General features: G+C 36.1%; 1 protein-coding gene across 1 annotated transcript in view; it reads left to right on the forward strand.

Moving 5' to 3' along the window:
- The window catches only part of CHSY3 (chondroitin sulfate synthase 3), a 311496-nt gene that overhangs the window by 28688 nt on the left and 263180 nt on the right, over positions 1-19628 (forward strand). The gene's annotated exons all lie outside the window — the stretch shown is intronic.

Raw genomic sequence — 19628 nt, forward strand, 5'->3', positions numbered from 1 at the left:
TGTTTTGAATTTTTAAAAGTATCTTTTATTTGATGATGGATTTGGGAGGTAGAACTTATGTCTAAGACTTCCTTCCTTCACTTATGGCATGTTGCAAATTGTGTTGATAACAGTTTATGAGATTAGCTTAGTTTGATCTTTATATTTATCTTGCTTCCAATGGAAAGGTTTCATTGAGGTGTTATTTTTGGACCTCAGGGAATCAAGAGTTGCATTCTTATGAGTCTGAAAGTTCTTCACAGAAGTTATTCTGTGTTTTTATTTTGATTATAATTAAAAATATGTAGTGAAACATGAACAGATTCTGGATGGTTTGGATGATACTTTATAACTGAGTCTTAAAGGATGTTATTATGCAGGATATGTCTATAGATTTTATACTTAGTGGTATGTTTGTACATGTTTAGGTACTGTAGTAATAAGCAGTTAAAGTCAACAGTCATGATTCTTCAGAATTTTTTTCCTTTCAAAGTGTTTTATATGTAAAATTTGATGGAGTTGATTAGGATACTCCAAATGCCTTGAAGACAGGGACCAGGTCTTATTCAGAGCTCTAGAGAATAGATGCTTTCAATAAATTTGTGAAGAATTAAGCTGTGTTTTTTATATATATAAAATGTACTATTAAGGAGACACAGGTCATCATGCACATAGAACATAGAACACTATAATAATAAGCATATAAGGTTTTGGGGGTTAACTATGAAACATCATCATAAAATTTGGAAGACATGAACTGGAAATCTCACGAATTAGATGAATGCTAGGCAAGTTGCACAGAGCTGGGGAACACACATGTATGAGAATTGTAGTAAAGTTGCTTTCTGTGGATATCTTTCTGCTATTCAGTTCTTCCTCTCTTTTCTAGTGATAGCTCTGCCAGGATTCTTATCAAACTTAGAGTTCCCAGTTAGAAAGTGATAGTCAAAAAACTATCATGTTTCCCCTGTGCTTCAACTACAGCATCCCCTTCTATGGTGCTTGGAAAGGGGCCAGCTGAAATTAATCTGAGGAAGAGTCAGCACCTCTAGCCTAGAGGTCTCCTTTCTTGGACTAAGATAAGTGGCCCATCTGAATAGTTTGCTGGTGGCAGTGGGAAGGAGAGAGAAGACTGGTCGTTCTAGGCTGGTAATGTAAGATAACAAGGAAAAGCTCCATTTTAATTTGCTTAAATAGAATGATAAACTGTGTGAAGTTGGACTTATAAATCACCTATGGTTAAAGGACCTTCAGGTCACTCATTTGGGACAATGAAATAGATTTAGTATTTTGAACTGTTGACTAGAACATATATTTATAACTATTTGATCTAATTTTTGAGATCAATACACTTGTGAAAGTGTTAACACGAACACAAATTTATACCGCTTATAGATGAAAATTCCAAATTCTGTAGTTTTTCTTCTTTTTTTAAATTACAAAAGTATTGCATGCTTCTTATAAAGTAACATTACTAACAGCTAAGGGGAACAAAGTAAAAGTCTCCTTTCTCTGTATGTTTCACCATATGCATTCATATTTTAAACAATGGATTTTGGATTGAAAAAAATGTCACAGCAAGGATATTTTGTCATTTTCTTATAAAATGCTAATGCCAAATGATAATTTTAGTACACTAGAATATTTCTTGGTACAACATCTGTTAGCTTGGAAAAATTTCTTTAAATTTGTCTACCCAAATTAACTGGATTGGAAATTAACATGAAATGAACCCATGGGTTGGACCCCTTGTGCTTCAATAAAAACATATGTCTGTTTAAATACCCATGCTACTCCACTATTCAAAGTCCCTGAATCATTCTGAAGCCTTCTGTGCGCTTCTGCCTTGGGTTTAGTAGGTAAAGATGGGCATTCAGAGACTCTGTGGGACAGGAGGAATGTGGAACATGGCACATGCACCTACTGGGAGAAAACAAAAAACAAAATTACTGGTCTGTTCTTTTCAAATTGTCCTGGGCACCCCAAGAAAAGCCACAGGAGAAATATGGCACAGCTTCCTGAAGTATCAACTCCGCTTCAAGTTTTGAGGGCAAAAAGTTATAATGAAATAAATAAGGTTGTGTTAAGGAATAAAATTAAATGCCTAATTTGTAGGAATTTTAAAATTTTAGCATAAAAGAGGAGAAATTCTTTTTAAGCATTGAGCTTACACTGTTAATCCCTGAGGGTATGTATCCTGTCTTCTCTGCCCTTAAGGATACTTCTGTTTGGGAAAATTTGAGAAACTCTGCTATATGATGAGGACGTAGAGAAAGAGAGAAGGGACTCATGGATTTTTCACTTTGGGTAGTATGGGAGAAGAGATGGGTAGATAGAAACTGAGGATTTCTCACAGTATGTAATAAAATACCTTGCAGATGGTAGGGCATGTAAAAATGCTTGTGGGTTTTTAAATTTAGTTCCTCTTCTTATTAAGGAACAATGATGCTGGTATTGAGCACCAGCTCCCAAACTTTGCCAGTAGGTTTTCTTTAAAACTCTTCAACTGGCTGTTACTTTTCCTTTTTTTTTTAATCCTGTGGATTTGAGAGGCTCTGACTTTCTCTGAGAAAAAAAATAATAAGACTTTGAGAGAAGTGAAACTATAAAAATATTATTGGAGCCACAAAAGTTATTTTTAACAGTCTTCCCACACTTAGCAGTAACTTGAATAGCAACAGACAAGCCCAGCTTGACTCAGTGAAGTACTATGAGAGGACTTCACCTTTATGAATATCCCTATATTATTCACCAGCTATTTCTTTTGTCTTTAACTGTGTCTGTCTTTAAGGATGTTGACTGATGTTAAGTAACATGATTGAAGTAATTTGTTTGTTTTAGAAAAAAAAAAGTTGACGTCTCTAGAAATTTTTATTTCTCATTTCATAGCTGCTTCCTAAAGAATGATTTTTAAGACAGGTTACAGGATTTTGGAAGTAAGCATATTTCTAGAAGGGATTTCTCCAGATTGAGGAAATTATTATCCAAAGTTAGGTCAAAATAAAATATAAGGTTATAGGGTTAAAAGTGAAAAAGTGTATGTTTTAAATCTAATAATCTAAACACAATTATAAATTTATGTGAATTTTTTTATGTTGAAATTGTATAATTGTTCATAGATAATTTTGCATTAATCTATACTTAACCACTTTTAATTTAAATAGGTGTATTTAAGCAAAATATATGAAATTTTCTATTTGATATTAATGTGAGTTACAGTACAGTAAATATCATAGTATCTTGGTGTCATTTGCTTTTTATTATTTAATAATTGGTATCAAAATGAGTAATTTTATTTAAGCAATACATGTCTATATAAATAAACGTGATCCGGTAGAAAAGTTAGTATGAGAATTAATATAATATTTTGTTTTTTCTCATTCCATTTCAACATTTTGAGAATTAATATGAATTCTCAGGTTTTTGTCCAATCTCCTATAAATTCAAATATGCAATGTTAGTGCATGAAATGACATATAAGGTTTTCAATGTGATTAATATTTTGGAAAAACAATTGGAAGGGTATAAATAAAAGCAGGGAAATCTATACTGCTTTAATTAATAGATATTTCAGAATACCATGGAAAGTTTGAGAATAATGTTTAGAATATACCTTCATTCAAGAATGGTCAAACTAGTACACATAACACAGGTGTTCTGAGAATATATTTTAACCCTATCAATTTTCTTTTACCAAATCTAGTAGTTTTGTGTAATCTTCAACAGATAACAGCTAAGCAATGTCATTCTTCTCTCTGAACTACTAAAAAACCTTTCTCCTAGTGGGCACCGATGCTATTTTAACCTTCGTCTTGGTGCTAATGTATTATGTCCATATTGAATCTGACTGTCTTCTGCTACCCTTAACTCATGATCATGAGAAGAATCCTATTTGGTTCCAGTGAAGGGGTAAACATGGATGTAAATATGCTCATGCTGCCTGGCAGGATGCAATTATAATGGGTCGAGGTGTCTAGGTTCCTGTTCATTTCAATATAAATACTTGAGCCCTTCCGATTTGGGATTTTTTTCCACTATTGTTTCTTTGATGCATTCCTCCTCTCCATTTTTTCCCCCCACTTTTCCCTGAAGTTAATGTTTGTTAGTCAGATCTTTTGCCTGCTGAATTGATTCTCTGTTTTATCTTTCTTTTATGTTTTCCTCTTTCTCAGATTTACATCCTGGGCAATATATTCAAATTTTTGTTCCAGACCTACTCTTGATCTTTAAAATGAAGTCGTGTAACTTTCTAAATGTTTTTTTTTTTAAATTTATTTTATTTATTTATTTTTGGCTGCGTTGGGTCTTCGCTGTGGTTCAGGGGCTTCTCACTGCGGTGGCCTCTCCCGTTGCGGAGCATGGGCTCCAAGTGCGTGGGCTTCAGGAGTTGCGGCCTGGGGCCTCCAGAGCGCAGGCTCAGCAGCTGTGACGTTCGGGCCCAGCTGCTCTGCAGCACTGAGGATCCCCCCGGACCAGGGCTCGAACCCGTGTCGCCTGTGCTGGCAGGCAGACTCTCAACCACTGCGCCACCAGGGAAGCCCTTTCTAAGTGTTTTTAATGTTCTCATGGCTTCTTTTCAGATCATCCAGTTATTTTTATGGGTATGATATCCTTCGTGAGCATTTGGGTGTTACTAGTTTGTGTGTTTTTCCTTTATAGCTTGAAATAGCCCTTTTTTCTGTTCTTTCTTGCTTATGTTCTTGACTTTCCTTGGAAATCAGTCAATTTTTGGTTGTCTGCCATATTTGAGTGAAAATTTTGGTTGATTATTCTCATTAGGCAATGTGGATTTCTTCTAATGTTGTCTAACCGGGTCTCTTTCCTGCTGGGCCTTTCTCTGGAGTAGGGCATCTGCCTGGAAACCATGTGTGTATGTATGAGAGAGATGAGCTGATGGATGAGTATTGCTCAGAGGGAGTGGGCAGGCAAGCAGCTGACAAGTGGATTACCTCCAGGCCTGCGTTAGAAAGCTGTCCTCCAGGTTACTTCAAAATTTTTGGAACTTAAGTGCTTTTGTTGAATCACTTTTGTTATCCATTAAATTTCATCTTATTGCAGGTTCTACATTCAGGGAAATCCTACTTATTAACAAGTTAAGAGTCAATTATTTTTAACCTGCAAAGCAGAGTTGAAAGAAAACAAAGTATATGATTTCAAAATACCTGTCACAAAAACCTTAGAGAAAAATCAGGAACTTTATTTCTTATCCTCCATATAGGACTTCATTGATTTTTGTGTTTCCCTATTTTTCTAACAAGATTGCTTTCTTGTTTCTTTACCCATAGAAAAAAAGAAGAAGAAAAAAAAGAAAAAGAAAAGAGGTATAGTTAGAAGTAGGTGCCCTGCTGGATACCAGAAGTAAATAGAGGATGGAACCATAGAATTTAAATAATAAGTCATATAATCTCCAAGTTAAATTGTTTTCAATGCCTTCTTTTTTAAGAAAATAGAGAAGTAATTTCTTCTAGAGAGAGATTATTTTTGAATGGCCAAAGAAGCATATAAAGATTAATCCCTGAAAGAATAAAAGACAGAACTTGATATTTCCCTACTAGTCTAAATAAGTGAGTTGTTACCCTAGTTTGTTTGTCAAATATAGCAAAGTCCAATTTATCATTCAGAGGTCAGCTTGAATCTTGCCCCTTTTAATGAAATCTTCCTGGATAAACCCCAACTGCATGTGTTCTCTTTAGTCCATTTACATTCTCACATCTTGGTTTCCCTCTCTTGTGAGACTTACCATATTTTGCTTCATATTTGGATGTGTGTGCTATTATTATAGTTAGTGTTGAATGTCAATCTTGTTGTGAACAAGATTTTAATTATCTTTGTATATTTCCTAGATTTTTTGCCTAGTGGACATGTAAGTAATATTGGTTAAGTGATTGGAACTACTCCAAGCTCATCATTTTCCAATAATAATTTGTTACTTTTTTCTAAGCAAAAAACATTGCCCATGTCTGCAGAATATTGCTGCCTTTTGATGCTCTTCCTTCATGTTTCCTAACTTTATCTCTGGGATTATAGTTTGTATTTTGATTTATGGTTTACATCTTGAAATATGGATGTTATGAATAAAAAATTTGAACAAAATTACTTCTCTTTCTTCTTACATTCATATTTATTATAACTTAGTAGAGCAAAGAAACTCCTAATTTGCATGTAAAAGAATATGAAATGTATCATTTTCAATATGGTTAGAGAAAAGTAACAATAAACATATTTATGATCTGGAATAGTTGAGCTCATTGTTATTCAGGTTGAATGTGCAGCTTAAAGAGGCAAGGTTTTAAATATAAGTGGTTTCCATAGATAGCATTTTTAGGTTTATTTGCATTAGGATTTCTATGTCACCAGCATGGGAGAGATGCTGAGAGCTATAATAAATTTGGAAATTGTCTTCAATCACGGTTTTACTTTTCATGTACTTTTTGTTACAGTTTAAGGTATTGTTTTTCCTTTATTATAATTGATGTAGATCTTTCTTTTTTAACTTCTTAACAGCACCTTAAAACTTCTCTGGTATCTTGATTATTTCATTGCCACAGTTTTGTTGAATGGTTAAGCATTTCTGGTGCTGGTAATACTGTTTAAACAAACCTTAGAAAATCCCTAATCCTGAGAACTCTGAATAGAATTGGTTTCATGACAATAGGCGACCATTTTATAAAGTTAAAATGGCTTTTCCTGGACCCCATTAATACCCAGCTTTCTTCTGTTCCCAAAGCTCTCAGCGCATCTTTCCAACAGGGTCATTATGTTGCCTTGGTTGGTTTTACAGGCCTTTTTATCTACTTGGCTTTGTCCACAGGAGGATGGTTAGGGTTTGGCATCCAGCAGAGAGATACTCACTAAAACTATTGAATAAATGAATGAAACTTGATTTCCTGAACACTGGAGGACCTCAGAAGGTTTTTGACCGGAAGTAACATGGTAAAAATGTGTCTCCAAAATATTTATTTTCTGATACTTTAAAAAATGCCATTGATCTTGGGATTTTATTACTGGATCCACTGTTTAATAAATAAAAAAAATTCAAAGATTGATCTTTTTTTCATGGAATGGCTCAAGTAAATTTATTTTTAATTTTTTAAAAAAATTTTTAAAAATTTTTATTTTTTTTTTTGCGGTACGCGGGCCTCTCACTGTTGTGGCCTCTCCCGTTGCGGAGCACAGGCTCCGGATGTGCAGGCTCAGCGGCCATGGCTCACGGGCCCAGCCGCTCCGCGGCATGTGGGATCTTCCTGGACCAGGACATGAACCCGTGTCCCCTGCATCGGCAGGCGGACTCTCAACCACTGCGCCACCAGGGAAGCCCTATTTTTAATTTTAAAAGATGGCTATAATTAGATGAGCAAGGATTTGGACATTTTACTTGAATACATGAGAAAATGGAAATTATAAAAACGATAATTTTAACTCCAGCTCTGGTTTTAGTTAGATTTATTTGTTTTAATAAATGTTTTAAAACTCTGGATGTAACATCTGTGATAATTTGGAAAAATGTGTGACTTTGTATCAGCATTGTTTTAGTAAATCCATTGTTTTATATACTAATTATTTTTTAAATAATGGATTTGTTTCATTGTTTAAGAAGTAAACTAGGTTTTACTTTTCCTGAAGTCTATTTGGCAGATTTTTATGGAACATTTTACATGTACCCTACTTCCAGTGTTAGCATGCATAGGGAAGAATGTAAGAAAGAACTGCTTTTGTAGTAATTTTACTTGGGGTCTAGTGTTCTGAGTTATCAAATTATAATTTATTTTCTAAGCTATTCTGAATACTGTGTCTACCAGAGGATATGCTCAAACCAGCAGAAAATTTCAGCAGCATGTTGTGAGCTGAAATTCTTCCCAGAGTGACTTGAATTGGAATGTTTGGTTGATTGCGGCAAGTCTGACTGGCTTTTCACCATAAATGGTACAGACGTGAGTTTTCAGAAAATGGGCAATGGAAATTACAGCTAATGCATGGAATACACCAAAAGGGGTAATTGCTTCCTTCCTTCCCTCTTTAAATTTAGTACTTCTAACATTGCTAAAGTTGCTCAAAATGCTTACGTTCCTAATTGTACCATATAAAGTCAGTAAAAGCAGGGGAGGTATGTAATAGTGATAAAAGGGTTTGAACTGAGAGAGAATAACAAATGTATTCACATTGGCCCATTATCTCTTATAGTGCTTTCATGTGAAACCATAGCAATATAGAGAAAATTATTCCTCAGAATGGTCTGAAATTCCCAAGTTGATCCCTTTCATTTGAGAATAAAATTTTAGATAATTTACCCCTTTTAAGGAACAATAGTCAGTTGTCATCACCTCCTCATCTAATATCTGAGCATACTGTACACAATATGCACTTAGCCCTGGGATGTTTCCCTGACACCCAAAAGCCCTAAACTGCTCCAGACTTTACTCATCCCTGTGTTCCTAATTTTAAGCACCACCTCAGAAAGCCCTTTCTCTGATCACAACTTTTTTTCTTTCAGAATAATCATTCAGCTCTTCCCTACTTTTCTTTCCACTAGGCCTTTTCTTGCCTTCCATCCTTTCATACCTATGATATATATATATATATATGTTTATACTTATCTCCACACTGTAGTCTACAATTTCACTAACACTTTGCTTTATCATAACTCCCTCTAAGCCCAGACTTTCTTATAAAAGCACAACCTGATGTCAACTTGTACAACTGTATTTTCTGTAATCAACATACTTAAAAAAAAACAAAAACAAACTTTCAATATCTATTTCAAACCTTCTCTTATTTCTCATGTTATTTTCTACAGAAGACCCTGTTTCTTCCATGCAAAAGAAAATGAAAGTCATCATAGAGTAACGCAGCTTCCCTCAACCCAGATCAGGAAGCTACCTATATCTGTAGCCATCCTTTCAGCTTTCCCCTTAGTTACATAAGAGGGGTTCTGGCCATATTATACCAATCCCTTCATCTGGGGTTTGTTTCCTGTATCCCCAACTCTCTCAAAAAATTTCCATTATCAGTTACTCTGTTCTCTTTCTCATGCCAACTTTTTCATCTCAAAGGAATCACCGTAATCAAGACTCAGACTCAAACCTCCATGACTGAAAGCGTCACTCTCAACAGCATCCTCTGCCTTTGATCCTCTGATCTCAGTAAATAGCACAACTCCAAGCCAGTTGCACATAGAAACAGGAGTCATTCATGAGCGCTCTTCTTCTGCCACTCCCTGAATTCAGTCTGTCCCCAAGTCTTGTTGATATTGCCTCCTAAAGGTCTCCAGAATATCTATTTCTTTCCATATCCCCACCCTAAACACCCTCATGTAGGCTGGCATCACCTGCTACCAGAGAGATTACAAAAGCCTCCTAATTCATCAAGACTGTTCTCCAATATGAAGCTGTATTTATCCTTTCTGATTATAACTATGATCTGTCACTCCTTTGCTTTAAGCTCTTTAGTTACTTCAAATAACAAACAAAATAAAAAGCAAACTCCTTTCTGTAGCCTGTAAGATCCCACATGGACTGGCCCCTGCCTGCATTTGCAGCCCTGCCTTGCTCTCCCTGCTCCCTATTTTCCAGCTACACCAGCCTTCTTTCTCTGGTCCAGCAAAGGCATCCTGTTTCCTCCTCTTCGATGGTGACATCAGGTATCTGGACTCTGGCTTTTTGTATATATTAACTCAGTGGCAGAATTCTGGCTTCAAGGATTGCATTCAAAATAAGACTTCAGTAGAAAGAGGAGTTCTGTAGAATTATCTAAATTATCTAGAAGGGTAAATTGACTCTGAGAGGTTAGAGCACATGGATTGTGAAGTAGGTGATAGGTACCATGGGTGTTGGTAGCCGTTCTGGAGCAGCCAGTTTAGGTGGGGTTTGTGGTACATGTTGTGTTGCTGGCATCCTGCCAATCTCAAGGTGGTTTCTAGGAACTCAAACTGGTTGCCAGGGTTCCAGCTTCAGTGGTGAGGCCAGGATGACCAGAGTTGACCATTGCTTATAATCAGCCCAGTAAAACTATGGTGTGATAGAGAGAGATGACCTCTATGCTGAGCCAAGGATTAAAATACTATTGATTATTAAAGAAAAATATGACCTTATTTTATTTCTCAGACTAGGGAAATGGATTATAGCTACTGCAAATACCTTACATTTCTATAGCATTTTACTGCTTATGAAACTATTTTCATCTACTAACTTGGTTCATATCTTAGCTCTTAAGGTAGGCACAACAACCGTTTTTCAAATTCTTTTTGTATAGAGGAGGAAGCTAAAAGAAAGGTTATAACTTCAACATGACCTACGAGTTTCAAAGCCAGAACGAACAGCCACGTCTAATTCCTATGCTTCTCCTCGTGGGGTTGGTATAAAATTCAACACTATTCTGATCACAGTGTGTACTATTAACATATTAGTGAAGTGTGATGTAGTGGGAAAATAACTCGCAGATGACATTGAGGAGTCAATTTTCAGCTGGTTTTCACAATGCAGCCCTCTATTCAGCAGTTAAATTGACCTATTTTTAGTTGTGTTTGGGATGGAGCCCAGAGCAGTACTGAGCAGAGTCTATAACCTTCTGCTTGGTGTTACTTGCCGTTAGTCATCATTTGAGAGTCTCTGATGTTATCTGACTCAAGAAATACACATTTTCATTTTCTTCTACAATATTGGTTCAGCCGATCTTGAGGCCTATAGAATGTTAGGATTTTCTAAATTTTTTTGAGAATGTAAAAAAAAAACCTAATAGGCGATTCTGCATGTGTGTGTGTCTCCTGTAATTCACTTGTGATGAAAAATTTCTGAGTTGTGGTAGAGCTTAGTTTCTCCATCCTCACCTTTCAGAACCTATGTGCCAGTCAGGAATAGATAAAGTAGGTTATCTCCACATCAGGCCCACCTCATGGACAACAAGGAAGTCTAGGCTAGATGGGAATGAGATAATCATTCAGCTTCTTCCTCAGGAACCAGGCTTTCTTTGTGGGCTGGAATTTGCTTCCAGAGAAGAGAACCTGATGTGCCTGCTGGCCATGTGATCCCTGAGTGACTGACTGCAGGTCTGATTTGACTCTGTGCATATTTGTGTAGGAGAAGAGGTGTGTCCTTGGATAAGGTGAAATTCCCAGTAAGTACTGCCACCATGACCTTTCTGGTCCAGTCAGTCAGGCTCTTGCCTTGCTTGGGAAGAAGGAGGTAAGAGAAGGTGACAGTGGTCCAGGAAAGAAATAGTTATAACCTTCCTTGAAGCTAGGGGCTACTGTAGCCCCAGTGTACATCCATATACAGCTTGGGGGATTCCCATAGCTCCTAATCCATCCCTGATAATATCAGGTGTTTCTTTTCTGTTTGGGATCCCAGCTGGAAACAGTGCATGGTCTCCAACTCTCCTTATTTTAACAGCCACTATTTAACAGTCTAGGATTGGGTTATTCAGTCTGATTTTTTTCCCCCTGTGTATAGCAAATAGTATGTACAGAATCTTAATCATTTTAGAAATATTTTTAATTACTGACATAAGACAGGTTATTAGTAATTCTGGTGTGTTTAAAATTCAAATCAATATGAAGAGTCTTTACTCTTCCCTGCATAAACTCTAACTCGAGCTATGAAGCTGCTCACAGTGTAAACATTTATTTTCTTCTGATATTTTTAACTTTTAGAGCTATAGTTGAAAACACAAAATATTCTTAACTTAACCTTTTTTTCCCCCAATATGTTTTCTGTCATTCAAACATGTATTTCTTTTTTGTAATATGTTTAGTCTGCTATCAAAAAATACAGGTTGAATCATTTAGAGCCTTTCATTTCTACCAATTTAAACTTTTGATTTTTTTTTAATTGAGAAAAAGTTTACATGTCTCACGAGAATGCTGTATTGGTGTCTACCTTATTACCAGTCTAAACACAGTGCACTATGGTTGTTCCTCTTGTCAACATCAGGGGCTGTAGATATGCTTTTACTTTGCCCTCAGGACCCTATCTTTGAGTATTTTCTTGGCTGCAGTTTGAAAGATACATGTCAATGCTGGTGGCTGTGCAGTGTCAAGAGGGGCATGTGTGTGTGTGCCTGTGTGTAGATATGTGTGTGTGTGTGTTTATGTGTGATGAGGGGATGAAGAATTGTAGGTACTAGAAACTGTCAGGCTGCTGGGTCACACATGTCAGGAGCCATCTCTGCTTGTACCTATTTCTGTTGCAACTGTGTCTTTTTAGTTAAAAGTAATAGTTCTGATCTTATTGAAGATTTAGGTGACTGGGATTGTGATTATTCTTTTGACAATTCATAGAATGTAAGTTCATAACAGAAGATTTTTAAAAATATGCTTTGTTCACTGTTGTATCTCCAGTGCCTTTATCTGTATCTGTGTGGTACATAGTAGGCAGTCAATAAATAACTTTTAAATGAGCGAATGAATGAGTGGATGAACTGGTCTTAAAGTGACAAGTTAAATACTAATACTCTGGAACTAATCCCACTGCATCCAGCACACAAATTGATGTAGGTCGTTGTCTTCTAAAATTTAATTCAGTGTGACATTTTTATAAATATATTACAAGCATTAACATAAGCTTTGCATTTTAAACTTACTTGTTCAAAAATTTCAGTGCCTCTTATATGCCAAGAAGAGTTTTAGGTGCTAAAGATTCCAAGATGAAGAAAACCAAGTCCCAGCCCTCTTGGAATTTACATTTTAGTTTAGAAAGACAGGCAACAAACCAACAAATAAATTATTCTATGTTAAGTGCTGTGCAAGTGTTACAAAGAAAAATTTAAAAAAGCTCTCTTTAAGATAACATGAAAGGAGAGACCTGAAGGAAGTGCAGTAGTGATCCCTGTGAATATCGAAAGAAAGAATGTTCTAGTCAGAGAAAGTACAGAAGCTTTTTGGTGGCAACAAACTTGGTGTACTCAGGGGCTTAACAAGCAGGCCAGTGAGACGAGAGGAGTGAGCAAGGCTAAGAATGGTAGTATGGAGTCAGTGAAATCCTGGGGTGTAAGCAGACCATTGTAGGTTTGGAATTCATTGTAAGGATGTTGCTTTTTCTTTGAGTGAGCTGGGAAGCCAATGAAGGCTTGCTGAATGACTTAGTGAATGGAATCATCAGGAAGAGAGGGTAAGATCTTCTCCATCACCTCTGTGGGTGATTGGCTAATGAGGCCACTCCGTCCTTGTATCCATTTGGTGTCTGCGATATTGCTGTACTTGCCCAGGACAATATACTTACAATCACAGCTAGCCAATGAGAGATCTATAGGTAAGGCAGATGACACTCCCCATACCTCTAACCCCTCAGCACATGTTTATTTAAAATATTTCTCCCTTTAATTTTTTTAATTCCAGATTTCACCATTGGTTTGAATTCTCTGGGTATGAGTGTTAGCAAAGACTTGGATTTAAGAGGAGTTTGCTTTTCAGGAGTAAGAGGCAAGAGATTGGGCAGTGGTGTGGATGCATGTTATATCATAGAAAAAGCTCTGTAATGGGTGTCAGAAATCTGGTATTCAGATCAACTTCTGATAAACACTGCCATTTAACTTTGGGCAAATGATGTTACTGCTTTAATACTTAAATTTATCATCTTAAAATAAGCAGAATTTGGCTAGATCTATTCCAAGGACTTTGACAGTCAGTATCTTAGTCAACTTGGACTGCTATAACAAAGCACCTTAGGCTGTGTGGCTTAAACAATAGAAATTTATTTTTCACGGTTCTGGAAGCTAGAAGTCCAAGATCAAGGTGCAGGCCACTTTGGTTCCAACTGAGAACTCCTGGAGTGCAGATAGCCACTTTCTATGTCTATTCCTGTAAAGGCACTAACTCCATTATGAGGGCTCCACCCTCAGGACCTAATTACCTCCCAAATACCAATAAATTGAGGCTTCAGCATATGATTTTGAGGGACACAAACATTCAGTCCCTAAGAGGCAGCTTTAAAATCTGTGACACCATCACATGTTCTTTCATTGTATTGAAGAATTTCCTGCAGCTCATCTAAAGTTTGCTTTAACTGTCAGTACTGACAGTTAAATAAATGTTGTATGTAGTTGCTTTGTGGAAGCCTTTATTTTAGTTATCATATGCTAATTTGGTGCTGCAGTGGGCCTTGCTGTTGTTCCATTTAAACACACCATATATTAATACATTGCTTCTGAGAGTAGTTGAAGAAAAGTTTTCAATCTACTTTCTTTCATTGAAACAAGGTAATTGAGAGGTTTCAAAAAGAAACCTGGAGTAGTTGGGAGGTTACTAATTCCAACATATAACTGATAAAGGGTAATTTTTTTCCACATTTGCCAAACGTTTTCATCTACAGTAATTATCAGTATTTGTTGCAGCAACAAGAAGTGTAGGGATGCCTCTTTTGGGGTCACCAGAGACTTTGTTTTATATTATAAAATACTTGTTCATCACCCATTGTCACTTGTAAAACTTGCTGGTAGAAAAATATTTCATTTAGTGAGATCAGAGTCTTAAATTCTTGTTTTAAAAGCTATTCAGTGAGGAGTAGTTGACTAAGTCTTCTCATGTTTCATGCATTCTGGATTCTATTCATCAGAAGCATATTTTGATGGGGAGAGATCTCTACACACTTGTAAAAATGTAAGGAATCACCCTAACATTGCTGGCAACATGCCTTATTCCGGATGTTATTCTGTAAGTATATTGTAGGCTGTTAAAGAAAAATTATCTTTAAAGTATTAGAAATGCCAAATGGTTGGAGGATAACAGCTGCAGAGACTTTTTGAGGAATGTTTGTATGGTAGAAGCTAGTGTGGAATATTTTTCTTCTATTTAATCTGTTCATCCATATAAATTTATCTTTGGAAATTATTCAGTGTCTTGTATCTAACAGGATGCTATGTATGGTGAATGACAGTAATCAAGGTTTCATTTCTTAGTGCATAGTTCAACAGGTAGGCAGGGCATTCTGTACAACTTGCTGCCCTGCACAGGTTTGCATCCTGGCTTTCCAACCTGCTTGCCCCATAACCCTTATTTCTCTTAAACTTCTGTGTGTTCATCGGAAAACAGGGCAATCATAAAACCCATAACTTAGGGCTGTTAGAAGCATTAAATTGGGTAGTAAGATGTTAACAAAATAATATTATTTTAATAGTAAATAGATATTTTTATTTGGGGCTTAGTACATTTTAAATCAAAATGGAAAGACTACCAAGGTATACCCATCAAATCAGTTTGGAGTTTATGGAGCTTGCAAATTCAGAAGAAATTCTTTACTAAATGGGAGCTTTTCAGTTCCATAAAAATGTCCAGTTTTATTCCGTGGCTTCTCGAGGGAGAGCCTGTAACTTACTATTGAGGATCAGTTTTCTTGAAACGTGTTTTGCTCTGGCCTTGAAAAGGGAAAGAAAAAAGGCAATAAGAAGCAACAATAAGAAGGAAGCTGCGTCTCACTTTATTGACTTTATTTTCTCTCTTGGTGACCAGTTGCCTGTCTCACACTGGGCACACTGTGAGTAATTTTATACTTAAAGTCAAAGGACTCCTTGTGTAGGGTCTCAACGTGTCTAGTGTTACTTGAGTGGAAAGCAGTTTAAGAAGGCAGTAATGAATGATCCTGACCATCTTCTATTTATATGACCAATTTACAGTGACAAGGTTGTAATGGAAAAAACACTCGTCTTATATTCAAAGGACCTATGTTTAAAATCAGTCTTCAGTGCCCTCCACTGCCCACAGTGTTCTAATCTGTAGAATAAAAAATTATACTTCTCTTACAGATTCTCTGGTTTAATGTACTTCACACACGATAAGTACCCCCTATGTGTTAATAGGAAACTTAATCCAATTATTTGAGCTTGGCGTGATTCAAACACTGGTTTGGAGAAATATCAAAAATCTAATAAACTTATTTGAAATTGTGGTTACTTGGGTGTTGCTCTGACCCATGGTGTATCACCATTTGTGTAACAAAATGGTTCTTCTGTATATGCGGATAGGAAATAGCTTAAATCTAGCTTAAAATAGCTAGATTCACCTATTTCAATTTTCTTTATTTTTCAGAATTGAAAAACAATTCTCTTTTGTTAAAATTTTTCAAAATTTAACTATTTAACGTCATAGAGTCTTTCACATTTGTCTTCACAATATTTTAAAAATGCAACTTATAATAATTCTCAAAATTGGGGATTACATTTTAGGCATTGAAAAGTTAAAAAAAGATAAATGAGCGAGCCATAAAAGCAGGATATTTTGGTATAGCTATTTTAATCTGTATTTTCCCCCTTAGAATTCCCCTCATTTCATTTTCGTCATTAAAAAAGGGATGATAAAATATTATCTGTCTCTTCAGATAATTTTATTTATCTAAATGAGATTGACTAAATAAAATAAAATTGATTGCAAAGAAGCTGCCTGACTCAGGTGCCAGTGGCCTGGGGAGGACAGAGAAGTGGCTCTAGGTCCTGAAAGTCTTTTAACATAATCAATAGGATAATGTTTGGTTTTAGGATAGAACTAGAAAATGGTTCCTGGGCAACACTGTAATCAAGTGTTTAGACATCTGGCTCAGGGAGATAAATGAACACAGCAAATCCCAAGAGAATTCCAAGCAGAAACTTGTCCTCTAAAGTATATTGGTGGAAGGGAAGAGAAGAACACTTTAGGGCATGAGGTGTAGTTCAGCAAGTATGAGTTTAAGAAGAATGAGAATGAGGCTGATTATACAGTATAGTGTATAACTTCCCAGGCCACATTTATGTAGGCTGAGAAAAGGAACTTGAAAGTAGATGTATTCAGTAAATGGAGGGCCTTTTATACCAGTCTAAAGAGTTAACATTTGATCCAAGAAGAATCAAGTAATATGAATGAAAACTATTTTTAAATGATCATACCTGACAAAAAGTATTTATATGACATACAAGTTATAGATGTGCTCGTACATGTGTACCTTGTTTCCTTTTAAATATCCTTTGAAGAGAATAAAACAAATGTATTTCCATAGAAATTAAAAATAACTTCTGACTGTTCCTTTTGTGGCTAGATATGGCATTTATTTGAAAGGTCTAATATTTACCACTCACTGCTACTCTTTGGTTCCATAAAACCCTCCAATTATCTGAGAAAGCCAAATGTGATCTGGGCTTTCTTGGCAAAAGGATATTGACTTTCATTAAGACTGAATTGCAGTACAGACCTTTAAGCCTTTATCTGCCTCTCATTAACTGGCATGTGATTTGGGAGAGTGGCTATTAATTATACAGATGATGATGAGTGAATAGAAAGGATCATTCAAAGGCAAACCATACTTAAACCTGACTGTGTCCTCAAGCAGTTATTCACTTCATCTGACAGGGATTAATTTGCCTAAGTGTTTGGAATCAACCAGAGTAAGGGTTTTTTTTTTTTAAACATCTTTATTGGAGTATAACTGTTTTACAATAGTGTGTTAGTTTCTCCTTTACAACAAAGTGAATCAGTTATACATATACATATGTTCCCATATCTCTTCCCTCTTGCGTCTCCCTCCCTCCCACCCTCCCTATCCCACCCCTCTCATGGTCACAAAGCACAGAGGTGATCTCCCTGTGCTATGCGGCAGCTTCCCACTAGCTATCTAATTTACATTTGGTAGTGCATATATGTCCCTGCCACTCTCTCACTTCGTCACAGCTTACCCTTCCCCCTCCCCATGTCCTCAAGTCCATGCTCTAGTAGGTCTGTGTTTTATTCCCGTCCTACCACTAATCTCTTCATGACATTTTTTTTTTCTTAGATTCCATATATATGTGTTAGCATACGGTATTTGTTTTTCTCCTTCTGACTTACTTCACTCTGTATGACAGACTCCAGGTCTATCCACCTCATTACAAATAACTCAGTTTCATTTCTTTTTATGGCTGAGTAATATTCCATTGTATATATGTGCCACATCTTCTTTATCCATTCATCTGTTGATGGACACTTAGGTTGCTTCCATGCCGTGACTGTCTTTAAATAAAAACCATTATTTCTCCTACTGGTTCCTTGGCTGCTGCTTCTGTTGTACAGATCTTCCTCAACTTACCATGGGGTTACGTCCCAGTAAACCCATGGTAAGTTGAAAATATCATAAATTGAAAATGCATTTAATACACCTGACGTGTCAAACATCACTGCTTAGCTTCACCAGATTGCTTTTGCTATTTGGGGTCTTTTGTGTTTCCATACAAATTGTGAAATTTTTTTTTCTAGTTCTGTAAAAAATGCTAGTGGTAGTTTGATAGGGATTGCATTGAATCTGTAGATTGCTTTGGGTAGTAGAGTCATTTTCACAATGTTGATTCTTCCAATCCAAGAACATGGTATATTTCTCCACCTATTTGTATCATCTTTAATTTCTTTCATCAGTGTCTTATAGTTTTCTGCATACAAGTTTTTTGTCTCCTTAGGTAGGTTTATTCCTAGATATTTTATTCTTTTTGTTGCAATGGTAAATGGGAGTGTTTTCTTAATTTCACTCTCAGATTTTTCATCATTAGTGTATAAGAATGCCAGAGATTTCTGTGCATTAATTTTGTATCCTGCTACTTTGCCAAATTCATTGATTAGCTCTAGTAGTTTTCTGGTAGCATCCTTAGGATTCTCTATGTATAATATCATGTCATCTGCAAATAGTGACAGCTTTACTTCTTCTTTTCCTATTTGGATTCCTTTTATTTCTTTTTCTTCTCTGATTGCTGTGGCTAGTACTTCCAAAACTATGTTGAATAAGAGTGGTGAGAGTGGGCAACCTTGTCTTGTTCCTGATCTTAGTGGAAATGGTTTCAGTTTTTCACCATTGAGAACAATGCTGGCTGTGGGTTTGTCATATATGGCCTTTATTATGTTGAGGAAAGTTCCCTCTATGCCTACTTTCTGCAGGGTTTTTATCATAAATGGGTGTTGAATTTTGTCAAAAGCTTTCTCTGCATCTATTGAGATGATCATATAGTTGTTCTTCTTCAGTTTGTTATATGGTGTATCAAGTTGTTTGATTTGTGTATATTGAAGAATCCTTGCATTCCTGGGATAAACCCCACTTGATCATGGTGTATGATCCTTTTAATGTGCTGTTGGATTCTGTTTGCTAGTATTTTGTTGAGGATTTTTGCATCTATGTTCATCAGTGATATTGGCCTGTAGTTTTCTTTCTTTGTGACGTCTTTGTCTGGTTTTGGTATCAGGGTGATGGTGGCCTCATAGAATGAGTTTGGGAGTGTTCCTCCCTCTGCTATCTTTTGGAAGAGTTTGAGAAGGATAGGTGTTAGCTCAGAGTAAGGGTTTTTAAAGGACACATCTAGAAGCAACATTAATGTCAAGTTTTTTTCGTTTAATTTAATTTACTGCTAAGTCATTTGTCTTGAGTTTGCATGAATGCTTGGTTGAAGTGGCAAGAAAGGAGCATATATGATATAATAGGAATAAATCCTTAAAAGCTGCAGATCATTTTTTTTAACTTTAATCCATTTGAATGCAGATCAGTTTTTATGAACTAAATTCATCTCCCCTTATCATAAATTATGATGGTGTACTCTTCTAAAATCTACTACAGGTTAAAATAAAATGTTTCCTTAGTATAAAGATAAAAGAAGAGGCAGTCTTCACACCTGTTGTTAAGATGTCAGCAAGTTGATTGTGTCGTGTTAAACACAGACTGTACAGGAAATCTGCCTTCTGCTTT

The sequence above is a fragment of the Physeter macrocephalus genome, chromosome 8, assembly GCF_002837175.3.
Source record: "Physeter macrocephalus isolate SW-GA chromosome 8, ASM283717v5, whole genome shotgun sequence".
Taxonomy (NCBI): domain Eukaryota; kingdom Metazoa; phylum Chordata; class Mammalia; order Artiodactyla; family Physeteridae; genus Physeter; species Physeter macrocephalus.